Genomic DNA, 23,992 nt, shown 5'->3' with positions numbered 1-23,992 from the left:
CAAGTGACACTGTTTTACTTCACCATCTGCACATTAATTACCAGCTTGCTTTCATGAACCAAATCAGCCTCTATCAGTTCCTATTACTGCAAGATGAGAGATATTAAGAAGCCAAACATGAGAATTTAGTGATGCAGAAGATCCTCTGGTGTTGCATCTGAGAGAATGGTCATAAGGTCCTGAAAGCTGAGATAAGGAAAAAATTGCTCACTGAGTGTGATACAGGTGAATTACACTTCTGAAAATTAAACAGTATTCAGAGGTAACATAAAACAAGCCTTAAAAAAAAAGACCAAGAAAAAAAGAAAATAGATAAGATGTAAGACTTAAAAGACATGTTTCCATATGATTCAGTTTTAGGGATTATTTCTAAGTGCATTTTATGCGTGCTCAAAAAAAAAAAAGAAGTAAATAAATCAATGAATTTTGAATTAGAAAAAGATTAACCTTAAAAATAGTGTAAGTGGATGAATAATGGAAGATTTTTGGTCCTACAGAAAAACAACAGCAGGGAAGGATCACACATTGCTACAGCACTTGACAGTGTCTAACACTGGGAAAGAAATCAAGGGAAATTACTGGCATCTGAATTATGTTTGTTTTTATTTTTATTTAAAGAATGAAAACTGTTACAAGAAAGATTCTCAACAAAGCATAATTACTTTTTTTGGGTTTTTTTTTGTTTTTTTTTGTTTTTTTTGTTTTTTTTTTTTCAGGAGCTGGGTAAATTGGGGAAAGAAGGATGATTTTTTAAGCTCCTACAGACAAAAGAAGGAAAAATTGCTGATTCACACCTTTGGGAAAATGCAGTTTTTCACTAAGTACATTTGTGAATTGAAGTAAAGAAAATCGTATTGGTGAAACTCTATTCTTCCATGGGAACAGGATTAAGGTTTAAAAATGAATAAGGAAAAAACTATTTAGGTTACAAATAACTTGTTTCACAGTTTTTACACACATGAGGATTAATCCTGCACTCACTTCTTACTACAACACTTGTGCTTTAGAGTCTTCCATATCAGGTGATCCCCTTCCAAAAAAACTAAGTCAAGGATCTGTTTCCACAGAATGGCTTTTGTCTCTGGGCCCAGAGACTTCTTTCAAGCAGCAGTATTTCTATCATAGAAACAAAACCCCCCAATTCCTTCCAAAATCAGTCAAAAGATGTGAGTATCCAAAGTGAGTCAGATGTCACATGTACAGTCCTTCTCCCAGTGAGATTGTGTCCTGTCCAGTCACTTTGTAGGGAGTTTAGTAAAAGTACCACTTAAACATTTCAATTACATTTGTGAAGTTCAGCGGTAGGATGAATCAAGGCTTGGGTTCAATGCAATAAAATATAAAGTCTTGAGCTAAGCATCTAGGCTACCTATGAGGAAATTAAGAGACCTCATAAATTGACTGATAACTACCAATTATGATTATTAATTGGCACACTACCTTCAGTAAGCAAAGGAGAAGACAGAGAAAAAAGCCTGAACTTACACTTAAGATAGCTTATTAGTTATCACTGAAAATGTCTCTTTCCACTAAGAATCCACAATCTTAAGCTTTGGAACTAGGTTCTTCTGTCTTTCATTCTCTTATTTTAGTCATCTTAGATGATATTTATATCCTTCACTTTTTGGGGGTTTTTTTCCCCACTTAGCTCTACCACTTTTCATCATGGAAAGCTGCTACAATTTTTATAAGAACTGAATACAATTTTTCCTACTTTAAGGTATTCAAGCCTTAATGTCTTATTTTTCAGGTCAACTGTAGAAACCAGGAGCTGAATCATTACACTTGGAGAGACAAACACATTGAATTTGTTCTTTTTTTTTCCAATCCATTTAAATATTCATTGGGCCAGACAGGGAGAAGAAAAACATCAATAGGATTATATCTGTACCTGTAAGTATAGTTTGCACCATATGATAGACTAAAAGAATAAAAAGCCCTCCAAACAGAATGACTTCATATATGCTGACTACAGCTATCAGTTCCTAACCCTGCTAGCTCCCTGCTGTCTTCTTAACAGAACATAAGCATTACCAAAGGGAGATAATATTCCTTTTTAAAAGAAATCACACACCAACTCCCACCAGTAGACAGACCCCGTGTTTTTTGAGTAATAGCTACCTTGGAAGTAAGAAACCACCCCATCCCCTTCTTCCTCTACAGTTCTAATTGAATGCAGATTGCAGAACACAAATCTATTGCTGACCATGACATTATATGGTAGAAATATCCCTTTGGCTGTTCAACAGTCCCATCAGTGATGCTTTCCCAGCTTCTTCACCACCTTCAGCCTCCTTGGAAGTGAGGAGAAAGAGAAAGATCTGAACCTGTGCAAGCGCTACTGAGCATCAGGGAAAGTATTAATTTGTTATCAACACTGCTTTAGCCACAAATCCAAAACACAGAACTATATAGGTCCCTATGAAGAAAATTAACTGCATCACAAGCAGATCCAGTGCAGAGACATAATAGGAAAAAGTAACTCTTGTGGTTCTTGAAAACTAAGTACTCATTAATTACTTGCCCATTAAAAAAGCAGCACAATTCTAGTTTGTTCCTTCAGCTGAAATCACCATGCTGGTGAACTAAATATTGGGCTTTTTTCCCTTTGGCCCACTGACTAGCTACGTATTCTCTGCTAATAAATCAGGCATAAGAGTAAGTTATTAATATCAGCAAAGCTTCCATAACTCACCTTAAGTCCTAATTCAAATAAAAAAGTAGTAGCTTTGTTCCAGACCATTAAGAAAGAAAATTTACATGGGAAAGATTAGAAGCATTTAGTTCTCTCCAAACATAACTCAGGAATTTTGCCCTCAGAAATTAATTTCTTCATAAGAAAATAAGACACCAAAGTGGTCAAAATATGTCTAGTGGTGGGTGGATGTTAAACTCTCCTCCTCAAGTTGTCCTACTTCCCATGACCTAGTTACATATTCATGGTTGGTGGGAGGCAAAGCAAAAAAAAAAAAATAAACAGGCTGACATACAGAGCACAGTCAGATGTTGTCCAGTAACTTTGAATTTGCAGGTTTTCTACAGTGTAGGACTACAGTGGTAAGGAAAGGAAAGGATTATCAAACCAATTCAAACAGGAACTTGTTTTCTTTAAGCCTTCTTAGATCTCAGAAAACCCCCAAGAGCAAATGAAAATCTATGCAAATAAGAATTACCTCTAAAATGCTTTCCAGCAACTAGGTTACAATACAGTGTCACAATTATTGAATAATCATTTGTTCAGTGCAATAGCATACATGACATTTTCTATCTAGTATCATTAAAGTAAGACACACAAACCTTGTTAAAACTATTTTAAAAGGAGTATATCAATCACTTCCAAGAAAGGTAAATAAGAATTGATTTATTGCATCAAAGATGGACTAATGCAGAAAATAGAAGTATGAATTATATTTACAAACCTCAATAGGTTCTGTGAAAAATTATACTTAATGCTAAATTTTATTATAATACCCTCTGACCATTTGCCCAACTTCTCCAGAGAGATCTACTTCAGCTTTACATAATCTTCATTCTTTCATTCCTAACAAAATTCCTGAGGGACACATTTAAATGAATAAATGAATTAAAATTTATAGAGAGAAATGTTCATAAACATGATGGGCCTAAGAATAATGAATAAGGGATAAATAATTTATGGTATTTCATTTTGTCACACACTGTCAAACTGTGACAATAACAGATTTGCTTATTTCCATGCAAACACAAATCAAAGTGTGACAAGACTGAAACAAACAACCAGCTGAGGCAAGGCACAGTGATCATTCTGCTGGTGGAAATAATTTTAAATATGGTAATGAATAGCAGATGTAGCCATTCAAATAACATTTCATTCATTCCTCGTTATCAATCACTCTTATTTTTCATTTGCTTTCAACTAAAGTAATAAATTAGTGCCCAGAGAGGTTCATGTTAATGTGGGCTTATCTACTAAATAGCACCACTCAAGGAACTTCATCCACTTATTCTAGGTGGTCATTGATGACATCTGCCTTTCCATCACAGCATTTCCCCAGGAATAGGTGTACATGGTGAGTTGGACATGCAATCTATTATTTTCTCAAGGTATTAAATACTAGCCAGTTTCTAACCTGAAGCCCTATAGCTACATTAATATAACCTTACACTAAAATTAGGAACCATCCTAGTGCAAGTTAGTCTACATTGCATCCAGCTCAGTCTGTACCTACATGAAATACTGTTCTGTGTCTCTCTGCTGAATTAGCCACCTACCTTACAGCTTCTAGGTGGGAAGAGCAGGTTTTCACCCACATCATAAACTCTTAGCTGATTTTCACTGATGGAATCTACTATAAATTGGAATTTGTTAATTCTTTTCACAATTAAAAATATACCTCCTCTCTAGTCTGAGAGTGGATTTGTTTTCAGCTTCAAGGCACTGAGTTTACTATACCTTTCTCACTAATATATAATTTTATATATTATAAATATATAATATATATTTATATATTTTATATAATATTAATTTTTCATCCATCTATCTACTCCTTAAATTTTCCTTAATTAGACTAAAGTTTCTTTAGCATCTCATATCAACTATCATCAGTTGGGGCTGGCTAAATCCCCACTATCCTCAGACTGTGATTCCAGTCTCCAAAAACCCTCAGAAATTTTTTGTGTGCATTTTCACTTGGTAAAATCTCAGCACAAACATCTTGTCTCATGGCAAAGCTGTTCTTTTGTCATGCTTCCTGCAAAAACCTTAAGACTGCTGATCTTACATTGCTTCCCTATTTCTTTCCCTGAGTCTGCCTGCTGTCTCTTATTCTCAGCAAAGTAAATAAGCCTTTTGTCAGGTCTGAGCTGCCTCAGCCAGATTGCTTTGGGTCATCTTTGTAAAGCTTAATAGGACTATATATGTATTAAGCTGCATTAAGGCAGTATATACTTAACCAGCATCTACAAAGTTATTATAACAGTGGTTTTAATAGAAATACCATCTACTCCATCTAGTCTAAGCAAGCAGTGATTTAAACTTTCAAGACTTGAAATAAAACCAACAACTTTAATACACATCAACTATGCCAAATATGTATTACACCTGAATTATTTTTATTATTTATTTATTATTATTTATTATCTTTGTAGAAGTTTCCCTATGTAACATAAGAAATGGCATAGATATTTTTTTTCTATCTATATTCATGCTACTTTGAGATAAGAAAAAATTTGTCTGTGTCAGTCTGTGAGGGCCTGAGTTTTTATCTATGTAAGTATATTTAAAGCTGAAACACCTTAGAGAAAAATTATTGATTTTAATCTATAATCACATTTTATTTCAGATATGCACAGAGGTTAGAAGACTAAACATTTACATGATTCAAATAAACAGCCTTATTGAAAAGATTGTAGAAACCTATTTTTGAAAAGTTTGTAAATTTTGTGAGAGAGTTCTAGAAATGGTCTGACAAAAGAAACAAACCAACTTAAACACACACCCATTTTGAACATTTCCTATTAATTATATCCTATTTTTTTTTCTAAGACATCCACTGAGTCAGTAGACATTTCCCAAGATGATTTGTAGTTCATTGTTCATAAGATAGTTACATAGATGCTTTATATATTCTCAGAATAAGAAAAGGTTTAATTAACCAAAAAAATCCACTGCAATACCAGTAGCAGAGCTGAATAAAGGAAAAATATATATCAGAGGCAGCAGAATAGTTCTTATGCAGAACAAGAGACTTGTACCAGATTTTGATTACTTGATAAACTGAGAACATTTCAAGGATATAGAAGTAGTCTTAATTAGAAATGCCATTTGTTCATGCTTTCAAAGAAAAACAGCAAAAAATAATATGTAGGTGTTATGACAGCAGGCAGTACCTTCAACAAAATTCAGAATAGTACAAGATCAAGTAAGGCACTGAGGCCACTGCTAAATTACAAGAGTTAAGTCATCTAACTACCTCAAAATCTTGAAGCTGTTCAGATAAACTAGAAGTGGAATAAAAACCTAGATACTATAATCTAACATACTTAATATCACATAAAGCTAAGCTCATTCATACCTACATTATTTATTGTGTGAAAAAATATTACTGCTCTCCATAGACATGAATCAAAACTAGCCTTTTGGAATTCTTCAAATGTGAAAATAAAAAAGGAATTTTAAATTAATATATTGCTCTAAGTCTTGGGAGGGGGGGGACAGTGTTTAAGGTTTTGTTTTAGCTTGGGGAATAAATGAAGAAGCTTATTGATTTAAGAGTATCTTGTACACTTTTAAAGACAGACTTGCAAGATGGAATAAAGAATGTGTCATGATTACTCTCTACTACTATCAAAATAAAGCTATTCACAGAATTAATGTTTGACATTTGTAAGATCAGATGAAATTGTTGTGAACATTAACCTGACCTTGTGAACCTCAGCAACCACTACATTTTGCAAAATATTCCTGCACTGATCTCATAAAAGTGGCTGACATAGAACTTTAGGAAATCCACTCAAGCCATACATCAGTTTTGTTTGATATATTTATTACAATGAATACAGCAATGATAATTTAGTATTCCCCAATTGGAAATTATTTGTTTTCTTGGATTTTACAATGTTCCATTAATATCACTATGTTAATTTGTACTTGTATCTAGAAGAGAATTTTTCAGTTGTATAGGATCTAGAACAAACATCTAGTCCAGCTGTTTGGCTGCTTTGGGACTGAACAAAAGTTGAGGCATGTTATTAAGTGCATTGTCCAAATGCCTCCCAGACACTGACAGGCATCAATCACCTCTCTAGGAACCCTGTTCCAGTGTTAGACCACCACCTTAATAAAGAAATACTTCCTAATCCAGTCTGATTCTCCTCTGGTGCAGCTTTGACCCATTCCTGTGTATCCTCTAACCATCTCAGGGAGAGAGAGTAGCCCTTCCATCTTTAGGAAGCTGTACAGAGCAATGAGGTCACGCCTCAGTCTCCTTTTCTCTAAATCTGATAAGCCCAGAGTCCTTGCCCCACCCTCCAAAAGGACATTCCCTCGAGCTCTTTCACCAGCTTTGTTGTCCTCCTGTGGATGCATTCACTCACCCTCACATCCTTCTTAAACTGTGGAGCCCAGAACTGCACCCAGCCCTCCCAGTGAGGTGCTGCAGAGCTCAATAGAGTGGGATCATCACCCCTTTTGCCCAGCTGCTGCTGCTGCTGTGTTTGATCAGCCCAGGATGGGCTCTGCCCTCTTGGCTGCCTGGGCACACACAGCTGACTGACATTGATCCTGATGCCAGCCAGCACCCCCAGATCCCTCTCTGCAGAGCTGCTCTCCAGCCACTCCTCTCCCAGTTTATACTTGTGCCTGGCATTGCTCCATCCCAGGTGCAGAATCTGACATTTGGACTTGTTAAATTGCATCCAGTCAATCACTGACCAATGCTCTAAATAATTTAGATCTCTCTATCCCTCAAGAGTCAGTAATTTTCTTATACATGCATTTACTCTGTATCTATTAGGTGAAAAGATGTAGAAATCAATCAGGTTGGGGTGTTTTTGTGTTTTGCAGGTACATAGTTCTTATGCAAAACTGTACAGTATTATATCTGTACTGAGAATAAATTCAGCATCAACATCAACCTTGTCATTTTTGTAAAGATTTTCCACATTCACATTCTTTACATTTTGTAAAGAAATTATGGATTCATTATCATGAACATGCATGATTTATGGAAAGCAGAGTTATCAAAGTATATGCTCTTCTGCAATCCAAAGAAGAGATCTATTTCCTAAACTTCTGCTGTTTGCTGGGAATATTGTATGGCAGAAATCATCACTTTAGCTTATAATATTTACAGTTTTCTGCACCATAATAAGGCTTAGAATAGCACTTCGGTGATTTTATGGACCACACTTTCATTAAAACAGTGCAAATCTCTTTATATTTCTTTGTTTGGGTCCTGGCATACTTACTGGAACAAAACTTATTTTCTGTAATCACGTCAGTGGACAAATTCCATTGTTTTCTTTAAGCACTATCAAGGATGACATCCTCAGCTTTAAAGTGTTTTCATATATAAACCAAATTTATCATAGTCTCCAAATAGCCAAGCCACTTGAGAGCATGCTTTTGCCCATATTTCACTATTATTGTCAAGTGTGATTGTGATTGAATCTACACTAAGGTAGGAAATTTAAGCTAAAAACCACTAAAAGCATGTTGAAAGACTAAAAAAAAAAAAGCACTATAAGAATCAATGTCTGAAGTTTCATTCCTTATCTTTTTAACAAAGGCAAAAATGCTTTGGTAGGATTAATTTCGTGTAACATCAGCAGTATAAAAGTTAAGTATCTGTAAAAAATTAAAACATTACCTTTTTTAAATGAAACATAGTGAATAACTAATGAAGATAATTCATCCCATCCTAAAATACACACCTGAGATAGGCAGATAAATTTGCTTCTGAAGATTCAGATGGTGACCATGTATTTCCAGTAGAAGTAGCCTAAATATCTCAATTAAGATGTAAGAATTTTCATTGTATTTTCTATTAGCTGTCTAAAAGTAGAGATTCTTAGTGCAACATTATTTTCTTAGCTTTATTTATAGTCATTAGAGATACAAAAGATGGGGGAGGTTTTGCCTACCTTAATAATCTACACAGAGGTATTGATACAGAGTTGTTTAGAGGTTGGAAAAGATCTGAGATCATCAAGTTCAACCATTAAACTAGCACTGCTAAGTCCACCACAAAACTATTTCCCTTACAGGGTGATATCCTATTTAACAATGAACTAGGGATCACAGTTTTAGGAAGCAGTAGATTGCAGTATGGCAGAAAATTAAATAGGAAACATTCTTTATTATGTTACTTTTTAAATTGAGAGACTTACTAAAGAATTTTGTATTCAAAATTATACTTTCTTTTGAAGGTAAAATGTTATAAAAACCCTGAAATTAGTTCGAGGAAGTCTTTTGAAGTCTAATGGCAAAAAGTCCAAAGAAATATTTCTAATTACATAACTTGATGGATATCTTCTCCTGGCAATCAAAAGAGGGTTTTTTTAAATAAAAAAGAATAGTAATTTTTATAGTCAACAAGTTTATTTAGTTAATATGTAAAAGCATACAGCTCTCTGGAGTCACTGAAGAGATCTTCACAAATAGCCAAATCCAGCATGACTAGGCTCCTCAAAGATACTCCACTGACCTAAAGAATTGTCCATGATTTCCAGTAGTGAAGTCCTGATTGTGATGTCAGGTGGCTTACAAAGATGCTTCTACTTTCTCTGTGCAACTCTGCTTAATTAGGATAAATGCAAGACTAAAGATTGTTTCTCTCAGGAAAAAAAAAAAAAAAAAATGTATCAGAACATTTTCTTTTTTCTCACATGAAAGGAAGAATGTGATGGGAGTTGTTTGGCACAGTTTAGACCAACTCTTGATCAGCCATTTTGATCTGATCTAACAGCACACTCATTCAGATCTGAATGCTGAAATAGTTTCCTTTAGGAATTCTACTGTACTGAATCCTGTACATTCAGCAAGGTTTATCAAACATGTCAACAGTGACAATGGAAAGATCCATAAGAGATAAAAATGGTGGTGAGTGCAAGATATGTTCAAAGGTAAAGAATGAAAATAATCTCCATGAGCAAAAGCTGGTTTAAGACCTCCATTACACCACTCTGTCATGCACATTATTTAAAAAAAGGAAAATAACTGCCAAGTGGTGTATAGCTAGTCTGCATAAACCCAGCACAGCTTTTCCTGGGCATTTGTTACAGATCTCTGCCAATTTTTTCTAATCTGAAGTGACCAAATTAAAGGCAAATTTTACACATGTATTAGTCTGACTGAGCCACCTGAATATCTTTTGCTCTGCAATTTTAAAGCAGAGCAGGAACAATATTTTCAAGTTTAAGGATCACTTTTATTTCCACCAGGTGTTCATGAGCAGAATTCTTGATTACCTCTTGCTATGCCAGTATGAAGAATGTATTCCCCTTTTCCTGGGCACGTAAGTTTGAGTAACACCATATTTAGAGTAATAAAATATTGCAAGGATAGATATGAGACTACCTTCAACTGCATTTTCTTCCCTCTCCCACAGTGCACATACACTTCAGTTGATCCACCATCTGGCCAATACTGCTGAGAGGCAAATAAAATTGCCATGAGGTATACATACAGCCCCAACTCCTTCTCTGGAAATCTCTTGTGGAAAGCAAGGGCAACATCTGAAGCAATGGGTTAACAACTCAGACACTGCAAAGCCAACGTTGATGCTAGAAACTATCTGTGAAGAAAAAAAAATTCTACAGTATCAGTATCATCTACAAAACTAATATATATGCAAGGAACAGATTAAAGGAAAAAAACCTCTTTCAAGTACTGGAATTGTAAAATATTTTTCTTTTAAATTTATTACTGTGGGGATATAAGAGCCTGTTGGAAATGTCATTTTGTTTTCCTTTGGGAATAATGCCAAAAAGAATCTTCAGTAATTTACTGTCATCTGTGCTAGATATGGAAAGACATACTTAACCATCAAAGCACAGTTTCTGAATACACGGAATAATCAAAATTATTAAGTCTGCATGCAGAAAAAAATATTAAAGAAAAAAGCAAAACTAAACTATAGAAAAATGCTTCTATATTATATAAAAATTGTTCCCTATTGTTGAGAATTAAAAAATTCTGCATTTCTACAATCTGTATTAAATAGCAAATTCACTTAGAGTAGAAATAAAAACACCGAGAAAAACATGTGAAGTGTGTTAATTTTCATATAGAAGAGCTCTGGAAATAAATTTATATGAAAATTTACAGAGATTAAAAATGAAAAAATTATTCTTTAAATTTCCTTTAGAATTTAACTTTGTAAATGTGAGAAAGACTTCAGAAAGATTTTGAATGTATAATTTAATCACATCCTGTTTTAACTTTTCTGTAAATGGGTAATTCCAGCAGAGGTGATAGTATCCCTAATTCAGTGGAAATGCTTCACAGTGCAGGTTACTAATCTTTAATCATTATCTATTCAAATGGAGCAGTCTTGAATGGTAGATCTGCCAAAGCAAGGCAGGATCTTCTAATTTTTATTTTAGGAGGATATAACTAAGTAAGAGATCACCAGATGGAAGGCTTTGATCACTGGAGGTGTTTGCTAAGGGAGGTATCAGACAAAGTGGAACTCAGTGGAAGGCATTCAGAAAGATCAAGGAAGATGCAGTAGAAAAAGGAATAGCAGAACATGCTTTCATGGTACAAGAGTGCTTTTGAAAGCAACAAGAGTGACATGCAAAATGAATATTCAGGTAGGTTGTTCAACTTAAAACTGGGGGAAATAATCTTTTTCCAGTGGACCTGAAAATTTATGCTTCATTTTTTTCACAAAAAATAAGCCATCAAAAGTCCCAAAATCCAGCCTTACTTTAAATTTCCCAAGGCTTCTATACATCTTCATGTTAAACACAAAATTAATATGTGCGTTATTTCTTAATATCTTTTTTTACATTTTAAACTGATTTTGAAACTAGTAGTTCACGTATCTCCCTGACTGTGTTATGAATGAAACTCTCCATGGATTTCTGGATCTCAGTTGTGTATTTTAAGCAAAATTTCTGTTTGTTGAACTAATTTCACCCAGCTATAACCATATATTTCTCTTAACTCTTTCATTTTTACTCTGTATTAATTTTTCACTTTTATTTCTAGCGTGTTCAAATCTATTTTCTTCTGAAATTCCTATAACAGCTGAGGTTTTTCACTGTCAAAGTACCTTACATTGCATCTTTCCAGGTGGGAAGTTAACAAGTTAACATTACTTGTACTTCTTGCAAAAAACACTCCAGTGATTTTGTCTCTGGAACAGGAAAATTTGCACCAGATAGGGGATATTTTCAACACAATCTCTTGTGGGGAGCAAAGCCCTCTACCCTTAAAGGCTGGACATTATTCTCATTAGCAAATTATTTTGGGTTTGTTATCTGATAACAAGTTTTTTTGTTTTAAATTTTTCTATTTTATAGAAAACAATCTGGACTAAAAATAAAATACTTAAAAGGGAGAACCTCACTCATGAGAAAATACAGTCTCCTTAGAGGAAGCAGAGTCTGCCCAGGATAATTGCAGTTTTGCACCTACAGTAAAAAGATCTTGCATTAACAATCTAAAATCATCCAATTCTGATGAAACCAGTTTTAGTAATTAACATAAATAATTATGCAGGAAAACAGTTTTCTGTACCAAGAACTAGCATAAACATTTTACACTATATAATAGTTATACTTGCTTTCTGAGGAACATGAACTCAGAAATCATCCTGACACTTTTAAGTCTAAGAAAATTAATTTCAGTTATTTTAATATCTCTTTCCCGATTTTTCTCCTATTCTTACTAGAGAATTGTAGCACTCTCAAATTCAGTGCTCAAAAGTTTTGTGGTATTAGTTTCCTGAGAAGCAGATCTTGGACAGAGATATAAGTGTGTCAATCTCAGAATAAGATCACAATTTTTTAAAAGTACCATTTTGGGCAGACAAACCCAACATTTCCAAAAATCAAAATTAAATATTCTTGTCATGATGTTCTTTATTTTAAACTGTTGGAAAACAAACTCATTCCTCAATTATCTGTTTTGAAAACAAGAGCACCAGGTTCATCACAAACTAGTGACAAAATCTCCTGGAACCTGCTTGCAGTAACCCTGGGAGAAAACCAGCTCTTGCACAGTCTCCTTTCTACTGCTAATAATCTGATTTTGACTTTGAAGTCATGCAGCAACAGCTCAGCATATTTTCAAGTCCTTCACCCAGTCCTGAACAGCAATCCACATTACCATAATCTGATCTCAGAACCAGACTGTGATCTCAATGCAGTTTTCTTATGACTATCACTGATTTACAAAAATAGAAATGCATAATATAAAGATGAGATCTTTTCTTCTCACTGTTCCTTATTTTATTTCCCGTAGCATATTCCTCAAACCTTTCATTTATAAAGAGTCTTGTATCTCCTAGTTCTCTGTTACATCTCTGCTTTTTCTCATTTATCATGTAGTTATTGCTCTCCTTATCTCCCCAGCTTCTCAAGACTCCAGTATCTCATTAAAACAAAATTGAAACTGTTAACCTTCCTATTCTCAGTAGTTTCTCAAGGTCTTTGAAGGACACAACAATGCAATCACATACCCATCAACTCTTAGAAATGTGTAATAGCTTTTTAGGAATGTTGAATATTAAAAACAGCAGCAGGCAATGCAATCTTGTCTTGTCTCCATCATGATCTAAACAATCCCAGAACAAAGTATGCTCTAGACTCAGGGACAGAACTAGCAGAAGAACGTTGAAGTGAACACAAGTATGAAACAAGACTGGGGTTACTTTGCCATTCAGCACAATGCCCAACAAGTCAAGGTTAATGTGAGAACTGTATTTGCATATTACTCATAGAAAAGACTGATGCACATACCATATTTCCATGGAGAGGCTGCCAAGCTGCACCTTTCAGTGAACTGACAGCAAAACTGGCTGTCTGAAGGAGACTCAGACACCCCTTCTCCACCACATTGTATAAAGCCCATTCTCACACTGTCCCTCTGTCAGGATGGACACACTCCTCTGGGCTGGCTTGCTGATCAAATTGTAGAGATGCTGATGACCCAGTCCAAAATCAGACTGGTTTGCAGTATAATCTTTGAAGACTCTATTCCAGGACTTCACATGATGGAGTTCTTGTCACCATTTTTTTTGCTAAATTCTGCAAAGTTGTGCAAAGTCTGCTCTGAGATTTGGTCACCATGTCTTCAGGCACAATTCACTACAGGAAAAAAAAAAAAAAAAAAAAAAAGCTTTAAACTGTCACTATGGTGAAAAAATAGCATCAGGCAGAGAGCAAATAGGACAAAGAACAGATTGAGAAATTATCTTCCTAAAAAAAATACTGAAACAAATATTAGAAGTTAAGATCTGTGAGCATTCAAAGGTTAAAAATAAAGTCAAGAATAATAGCCAGTGCAAGTGCTGTAAGTATAAAAATGGAAAGCAAATTTAAATTACTTTGAATACGATTACATTTCAGTTAACAAGTTAACAAACCTTCAGTTTGGTAGGGCATTTTCCACAGTGTGTCACAAAATTAAAGAATTAAACAAATTTACACCAAAAAAGTATGCTGTAATATAAACAGTGGTTCAAAGACAGTTGATTAAGGTAATTTTAAATGAAAGAACATTGTTTTATGTAGCAATTATGTTGAGACAGACACAACTAGCACCATCACCAGTCTCTTATTAAAAACTTCTCGTGCTTTCTGTCAGTAGATTTCCTTCAGGCAACTCCACACAGCACTGACTCCTTTGCCCACAAGTTTTCCTCCTTCTGCATGACTGGCTAACCCCTGTCCCTCACTGGCCATCCTACCCCTGCCTGTCCCTCACACAGCATCTTCTCACCTTGTCTGTCTGTCCCTTGCACAATGGCATGTCCCTTCCTCCTCACACACAGCCAGCATCCTCCATCCCAAACTGCAGCAAGTTCTCAAGCTCCAACTCCAGCTAACTCTCAGCTACCTAACCCACTCTTTTATAATCCTCATCCTCACTGGGCAGACAAGGCTGTTTCCACTCCCCTTAATCAGTACAGCATTGAGGAAAATTACCCTCTGCACTATCCTTACAAACTATCTTCCCACAGTTTCAGGTGAGTTCTCCTGTACCTTTCATGTTTGTAATAGGTCCATTCTGATTTAGTGATTCTATACTCCTGCTCAAAGAGGAGGAAAGACAGCATTCTAATGATTGTTACAAGTAATAATTAACTAAGCAAACTTGTAAGTATAGTGAAGGGGAAAATACATGAAGGAATATTATCCATTTAAGAATGCTAGTGAAATAATACAGAAGATATAATTCCCCTAGGGGCAGATTCTCCACATGAATAATATTGGTAACAAAACCAAAATAAAATTTAATTTCCTAGGGAAAGTTAAAAAAGGCGGATTTTGAAGCTAATGCAGGAACAAATATGGTGTTCAGGATGTTTGGCTAATACTTTCCCACTGAGAAATCAACTCAGACTTCAGCTGCCTAAGGGCCCTTGATCTTCTCACATCCTTGATCCAGCACCTTTTTTCCTAAAACTGAGCTCATTAGTGACAGACATCCTTCCCCAAGAAAAGTTTCTGATATCTTTCCTGCTATATTTATGTAAAATACTCTTTCAGGCACGGAAACACCAGTCCTTAGACTGACAGAATATATCCAATTGTTTTCTGGCATGGCTTGCACTCTTGCTTTTCCCCATGTTTTCCCTTGAAACACAGGAACAACTTCTGCCAGAAGTTAAAATCATTTGTTTTGACAATGTAAAATTAGGGATCTGGCTGTCTTCACCTATTGACTGACTTTGTCCTTAACTATTCTCCAGTGATTAGCTTACTGTGAGGAAAAACCATTATCTTCTGCCTGGAAGCACTATGTTCAAATAAGTCATAGTTTAAGTACATTGAATCATACATTTTATATAAAACCTACTAGTCTCCCACTCACATGCTACTCAGCCACACAAAACAGATTAGTGCCTTTGGTTCATTAGTGATTCTTGTATCAAATGTGAACCCTTAGCCAGTCTCTGATTGTTTCTATGAAACTAATCTTCAGTGCAAGCAATTTAAATTCACGCATTCTGAATTAAACCCTCCAGACAGATATTGCTATCAGGTAGGTCAGACCTAACTCAAATCTAGGTGTAAGTTACCCTTCTCTCACATTTTGCATGTCTAAACAGAGGTAGTGTGTCTTCTATCAGATTTTCTGAATTTCTATCCTATTTGTAAACAAATATTTACCTTGGAAAGCTCCCTACCTGGCTGTGAGAGAGTCTGGAAATATGGTCTCCCTGTTGTGGTTTAAAATCCTTCATGCCCTCTGACACTTCTCCTCTGGCTAATATAGTCCACATTTTGCCTAGAAGTAGTCTTTTAAAAACTCAGATCAATACATTGATTGCCTAGATCTGCCCTGTACTCTATTAAAATATGACAAATATTTCAGTCAGCAGCTGCAATCAGCAAAGTGCACTGAAATTAATACCTGAAAATATCTGGAAATATGTATAGCAAATCATAAATTATACAGAGAAATAAAATTTATATTCATGGGAAGGGAGATATTCCAGCTTTCTTTTAGCATCTGTAACTACTCTGTGGTGCATTTCAGCATATTTCAAGAAAGAATATTTTCATAACCACATATTAATTCTGCAGTTTCCTTCTCTGTTGGATTATACTGATAACATATGGGATCATACATAACATATGTATAATACATTTGTTTGTGCTATTTGTGTTATTTGCTTGTGCTATTTGAAAAGAAAAATCAAATATCTGCCTTTAAAACATCTGTGGACAACCTAATTTTTCTGTATACTATTTTCCTACATCAGGAATTGGGTATCCAAAAGTACCAACCTCAGTTTCTCAATCCTTATTTTTAGTTACTTACCTTAGCCCTTACACAAACTGGACATCATTGTAGACGTGTGCTTTAACCATAGTTCATTACATACACTGAATACAAATTTAATTTTTTGAATCTTCCCCCTGACAAATATTTCTTTCCCTTTCTTGCCTGTTAAGACACTGCAGTGCATGTGAGAGAAATGCACTTGAATATCTTAACTTGTCTCCTGTTCCAGCTACACCATTTTCTTTCTGTGGATGCAACTTGGAGTAGTTTCTCTTTAACCAAAAAATTATGGTTCAACCTACTCCTTGTGGTTTTCTGGTCATGTTTATCTACTTTTCTCTGGAATAAAAGCTAATTTATGTAAACTGGTACTTTTATCCCTAAAATTACTTAGATTTTTCTAAAACACAAAGTGAGCACAGCTAAGATGGCAGTTCAAGGAAAACTCTTGAAGTATAAATGTTTACAAATGTGTAAATTTGTCTAGGGTTCTCTATCAGACATTGCTCATTAATAAAGCATAAAAATTATTTGGCGTCAAAAATGTCTCACAATATTTCCCCCACTGAGGTTAACAAACATATTTTCATATATTGGTACATTGCCTTGTACATTTCCAATCTGAGGTTTTCTTCCTAATATGGTTCGAGATGCATCACAATCCTACAGTGACAAATCTAAAAAATGCTGATTTCTTTGTATTCTGTTGTTAAAAATATCTAACCCAGAAGTTTCATTTTTTAACTATAGTGCATCTCTGTTCACATTTAAATAACAAAAAATCTAAGTTAAGTCAAGCAGAGAAATGTGAGCATGAAAAAAAATAAATTTTTAAAAGCACTTGTTTTAAAGGATATTATGAAATATTAAACCACCTGCAAATTATCTGTTACTGTACTAACATGAAACACTGCTTGAAATTCTTCTACTTATCTTTCTTTTTTCCAGGAATTTTATCTTTGATGATGGCAGGACTGATGAAACATCTTTGTTCATGTCAATTTACACACACTCATAGTAACCTCTACTAGTCAGTGTTGTAGTGTGTAAAACAGGGGTCTTCTGAATCACTCAGAGAGAGATCAGAATGCAGGAATGGAATTAAAACCTTTAGAGAAATTAAAATATATTAAGCTATTTAGACATGAAATAGAAGTGTAAGCTTTAGTTTTAAGTAAGTAAGTGTAAGTAAGCAAGAATAAATTTTAAGTGCCTTAAAGAGCAAAAGCCTTAGAATCTGGTGTAAAAAACAAGTTCCAGTGAGAGCTCAAAAACATAGTTCTAGACTTAATAAAAATATAGTAAGAATATTGCTGGCATTCTTCAGATGGAACAGATAGGTTATAGGTGCAAGTTATGAGTAAACTTCCATATTATAGAACCAGAATTCTGGTAGGTTTAGAAGAAATGTTTCAGATTCCTGTTTTTAGCTCATTGGGTAATAAGAATCTGTGTATTGGGGAGAAACTCACTCTCTCTTCCTCTCTCCTCACCACCATCATCATCACCCAGAAGAAGACAGGAGCTGCTGCTGCAGGTTCTATCTCTGCTTGAGACTCAGTACCAGGCTGAAGTTTCTGCTTCTAATCAGGACTCTATACCAGAAAAATTTTATCATGGGCTTTAACACTTTGGACTCTTTGTCTTTAGGGACTGATGCACCTTTATAAAAAAAAAACTTTATAACAACCAACAACTGCTCTGCTCTTTTGACTATCTAAACCCATAACAATCTTGACAAGACAGGAGTTATTCTGGTCATAAATTTCTTGTAAATTAATTCTTCAGTGCAGACAGTATAAGTTAGAACAGCATAAGAAAAATTGGGTTTCTGTAGACCCTCCCCAAATTGCAGTGGCAACCACAAAGGCTATTTTGATTTGTTGGTGTATTGTAACTGCAAAATACTATTGAATAAGTAGGAAAATGAAAGCAGAGGGAGTCATTTTGTCAAGTGATTGATGTTTCTGCTTTTACTATAAGTCACAGGAAAGTAGTTACCAACATCATCCATAGAGCTGCTTTTAAAATTAAAATCTCCTATCATACTCAGTATTATCCTTTCCACCCAATCATGGATTTTATCAGCATGCCCTTGTCTCATATAGAACTTTGCTAAGAAAACAGTTTTCTTTATCCTCTACTCAAGGTAGTAGTAAGAAGATGTAATGATTTCAGGTTACTTAGCAACATAGGCTATAAACATCTATCTTTAAAGATGACAGTCCCTCTTCCAAAGAAACTTCCTATCTCAGTTTGCTGCACTGAGTTTTGAAGGGCTGGATTCTTTTCTGTAAGACACCATCCAACAGTCAATGACACTACTTTAGATATTGAGTTTATTATAGGAGAAAAAACCAAAACTTTAGAAATCAAAATGCCTTAATGGCTTTCATTGCAGAGAGGCATTTCCCTAGCTTTTCCATATTCCTGTCAAGAAGCTGGTGGAATGGTGGTTGAGGAAGCAGCTGTCAGGGGAGCTGTGCTGGGAGCTGCCAGCTGTTCCACAGCAGTGCTCAGGGTGGTGTCTGCTGAGGATGCCATCCCACAAAATAGCTGTGCTAGGTCTCAGCACCACAATGAACATGAAGCAACTTACCTGCTCGGTATCACACTACCTCTGTGTTTCTCTGCTGCAAAAATCTGTAAATATGTGTCATTGCTGATGTGTTATGAGCCCATAACACACACCTTGAACTCACAATATGATTTTCTAGTAACTTTTTCTACAGCCTTGGCCATAGCTTTGACGTTTACTTATCTTGTGTTCACATAAATAAACTTGAGCACTAGTTGTTTCTTTAATTCTAACATCATCTGTGACTGAAAATATTCCTTTTTAATTCCAGTTACATGTGTGCAAAAATTACAGGGACAGTTCCAGTTCTGGTTCAAATATTTATACCATTTGATCAAATTTCATTTGTTTTCTTGGGGCCAAATTAATTTTAATCTGGGGCATAGTATTTAGAAATAAGAGAAAACAACAGATCAGAGAAAGATATATAAAAGGAAAACCTTTCATTCTTGAGGAATAAAAAAGTTAAACTATCCTCCCCCGCCGATGCAGTCCCCACAAAAGTCATCAAGAGAAAACCAGAAGATCCCATTCTTCTAAAGCTCTTTTTATCTTTGCTCTCTGTGATTCAGCTTTGGAATTGATTATGACAGGTTTTATAACTACAGTATTTTAAGGCTAAAAATAGAATAGGAGATTGTTCTATCATTTGTATTGCTGAACTCTTTGGTGCCTTATTAATGAAATTGCTAAAACAAAAGTTCTAGTAACTTCAGAACATAATTGAATATCTAATTTTTCTCTCCTATATCATGACACTGCAAAAATATGTGAGTCTGGTTTTGTAAATTTTGCTTGGTTTAACTTGATTTTTTTTAATTGTAGTGGCTGCAAACAAGTCAACAAAAGTATAAACTCAACCATTACTATCTCCATAGTCAGTGTTAGAAATTACATCATTCTGAAAATAATCCTAGCAAAATTGCACTGGATATTTTTCACACTCCTGCTGCATGGCTTATCTACAGATAGTCATTCCTACTGATCAAGGATCCCATGCAGCAGCATCAGTGCTGGGCACATATGGAGAAGAAAGAATGCAATTTAACATTCACATTTGGCACTCTCAGTTGGATTCATCTGATTTGCAAAGGAGGCAGACAAGAAATGCAGCCATTAATAAAGATGATTCACTCTGATAGATGATCTTTGAAGCCTATACTTAAAAACATCAGATCTGCTTGTGTCTCTAAATTCTGCTACTATTTTTAAAAATTTGTGGCAAGTAAGTAAGCTATTAAGATGTCATAATAACCTAATAATTTAAATACTTTTACACCCCAAAACCTAGATATATTCTCTTGACTCCCTTGATTTACAGAAAGTTTTCAGTAGAAAAAATATTGATGTGGTCTAGATTTAGACTTGTTTGGATAACATCCAGCTCCCTGGATTTCTAGTTAAGGATTCCACTCCTCTGTTTGATCAGATTTCACAGGATGAGGTTAAAGACACAAATTACTTCTTTAAATTACCAATGGTCCCCAGAAAGAAATGGCTTTGGGTTTATTTTAATGAAAATATTTAGATCTCTCAGCAAAAAGAAAAACTTATGAAGTACTGAAATTATGGTTTTAAAGAGAAGTTCAATGGCCTTTGAATAAATAGAAATAAAATGGACCTGAGGAACATCAAAACAGTTTTCTTGTTATATGTCAGTCACAGTGTGATATTCAGTTGAAAGTAAGGGGTAGATAAACTTTAATGACTAAGAGATCTGTGAAAAGAAGAATATTGAAAAATTAACACTGTTCAGAAGACTAAATAGAGATAAGATTTCCCAGATCCATCCTATCTGGGAAAAATACAACTCTGTGGGTTTTGTTTTTTTTCAGACCAATATACAAAACTGCTTAGTACTCATCTTCCCCAACAACTAAGTCATGGCTGATCAAGAAATCCCCCAACATAGTTTGAATCAGACTCAAGCCCAATGGTAACAACTAAGGTGTACACAAATAACAGATTAATTTTTGGGATTTCTGGTGTTCATTAAAGCCCCAAGACAATTTTTCTATGCTCTGTGCTCATTCTTGGCAAGTTATCTGCTGTCAGTCCCCATCACAGATGCAAGGCTTTTGGATTGTGCAGGTCTGGCCAATCTTACCTTAGTTTGAGACTAGAGGCAACTGCAGTTCCACTGAGACCATTGGCATGGCACTTGCAAGATACTCAGCATAAGAATAAGAGAAAAAAAGATTTTTGGCTGTAGAGTATTTTGTCATTGCTTTTAAGAAAGTTTCCACAAACCAGAGTAGCACCCAAGACAAAAGTATAGAATATTTTTTGTGTGCTGAAAAAATTTAAATGTATTCATCCACTTTGTACACTTTTTAAATTTTAGGAATTTTTGAAAAATTCCATATGAGAAAAAGATCGTGAAGTATCTTTCTGAAAATCTGCATTGGTTTTCATTACTTCCTGCACAGTTTAAATTAATCCCACATGTGAATGAACCATTTTGCTGTATTCCTGCTTGTTGCTGTATGCCAGCACGGTCAGATACTAACTAGTATGCAGCCATGTCTTTTCTGAGCAGAGCAGCACAGACACCTGCCATAAAGAGCATTCATCTCTGCTTGCCAAGGATTTATTTAGCTTTCAACTCCATGTACAGATGAACATATTAACAAGAAGGAATAACCCCCTTAATGGCTTTAGGTCACCTACTCTATTGCATCTTATTTGGATAAATTTTGAACTTTTATATATCTTTTAATATCTCTAACCAAAACCCCACTTCCCCTCCCTACTTTTTCTTATTTTTGTTTATTTTATCATTTTGCCTTTATCTTCTCTCCCAGTTTCTCATGACTCATGTAATTTTCATTACATTACCAGTTCTGAAAACAGTGAGAAATCTGTCAAGAATAAATGTAAATTAGATGTAATAGAATAACATTTGGGATTTATTTAAGCAATCTGTGTGATATTAAACAGATGAGGAAAGAGAATGCATGTTTAATGTATGGTAAATACAATGCTAGTCAAAGTAGAGAATAATATACAAAGACAATTTACTCCTTCTGAACATGGTCTGCTCAGATTAACATGTTCAATCAAACCTTGACTACCTATAACATTGTGCCAACTGTGACATTTTTAAAAATGGAAAGGCAGGATTTTTTCATGAAAATCTTCTGCAGTTATTGACATTATTATTAATTCAGGAAAATTTATATGCTTGGTTCTTTATTAAAGAAAGTAAAAAGCACAAATCGTGGCTTGAAGATTTGATGATTATGATGAACCCTTCTGCAGTAAATCAGCTGGGTAGACTTCTGCTGATGTTGTGTCTCCACATAAGGCCAGGAATCTGCTGCCACAGGCAGCTTGCAAGGTCAGGCCTTTCTTTAAAATCCAAAATAACAAATTAAATAAACCATCACTTTTGTTTCAAAAGAATAAAAAGGAACACAGCTCCTCACATATATATTTTGACATCTCTTAATTTTAAAATACATTATTTAAAAAAAAAAATCATATGGAAGTGAATATGCTTTTCACTTCTTGCAAATTCAGTGGTGATGCATCCAATTTTTGGCAGGTTCTGATAACCCAGGAGTTTGACAGAGGCCAGTTTCCTTCATATGAGAATTCTAATTCCTCACAGCTGTGTAACAAACAGTCACCAAAACACAGCCCCAGCCAGAGCCTACCAGATTTCCTCACAGCAGGAAATAATGCAGGAAAGATGCAAAAGTCTGGAGAAATCCTAGGTGGGAGAACAAGAAAGAGCATAGGATCTGAAGTAAAACAAGTCAACAATCAAATGTGGAATGATTTGGCAGCAAAGACCATGCTGAATCAGATGGCAGGTCCATTACCAAAACAGACAGCTTAGGAACAAATTAGTCATTAAGAAGAATGTGTGGGCTTGAAAAACAAAATTTGGCTATGAAGAATGTTTTGTAGTTACAGAGGCTTGAACATGAATAAAGAATAAGCCTTGAGCATGAGTGAAAATAATTCCTTTGAAATTCTTCACTAGTATGAAAAGGTTACTGCTCTTAAATAAGTATTTCTTTATTAAAGCAAAAATCCCCATCACTTAGCAATACCTCTAACTCTGGTTCTAAATGATGCTTTCTGGTTCCTGATAATAATGCACACATGGTAATATTTCATTAAATTAGGCTGAATATTAACAGAAGAATAACCAGTGTCAGGAAACGGAGAACTAAGAGATAACACACAAAGAATAATATTTATTTTATGGACGAAAAGCAAAGAGTCAAAATACCTTCTGAATCCAACAGAAATATCAGTAGATTTAAAGCATTCTATGTAATACTGATAACTTTTCTTCAATCCTGCTGTAAATTATGCCTTGCTATATGCTTAGCATATATAGCATAGAAGAGGGAAGTTACATTTATGAAATATGAATATTTGCATTTGCTTCCAGTTCGGCTTTACTTCTTACTAGAAATTCAAATGAATAGACCTGTGTCACACTTACTCAGCAATGAGCCAAAATCAGAAATACTGTTAATATTTTATTGTAAATCAATTCTATCAGACTCCTCTGTTTTATATTCAATGCCTTTTTGATTTTTCATGTTGTATTGTATGCTGGCAAAGAAGCTCCTGAAGAAATCATAGAATCATCAGACTCTAAGCTACTAGTAACTCCCTCTCACCATGGTAAAGGTGATTTTCTGTCTCTCTATTATGTATCTGCCATAGCTTTCCTGTTAAAGACAATTATCAGGAATTCAGAGCTGTTTATACCTAGTCATAAAATATATTTGCAAACTGCCTATTTGAAGGGTCTGTTTTAGAGATCACAATTACTTTGCTACAGGGAGTCTGGATGTGGAAGCCCACAGTCATAGTAACTCTACATTTCTCAAATCTCTGTGCTTTGTTGCCACAGCAGCTGTGTCAGCCACCTCTCATGTGCAGTCAAATGCAGCCCAAGTCACTCTCATTCACCATGTATGACACAATTCCTCACTCAGCTTGTC

This window comes from Oenanthe melanoleuca, chromosome 1A, assembly GCF_029582105.1.
Source record: "Oenanthe melanoleuca isolate GR-GAL-2019-014 chromosome 1A, OMel1.0, whole genome shotgun sequence".
Taxonomy (NCBI): domain Eukaryota; kingdom Metazoa; phylum Chordata; class Aves; order Passeriformes; family Muscicapidae; genus Oenanthe; species Oenanthe melanoleuca.
The sequence above is the reverse complement of the archived record's forward strand: the minus strand, read 5'-3'. Positions refer to the sequence as shown.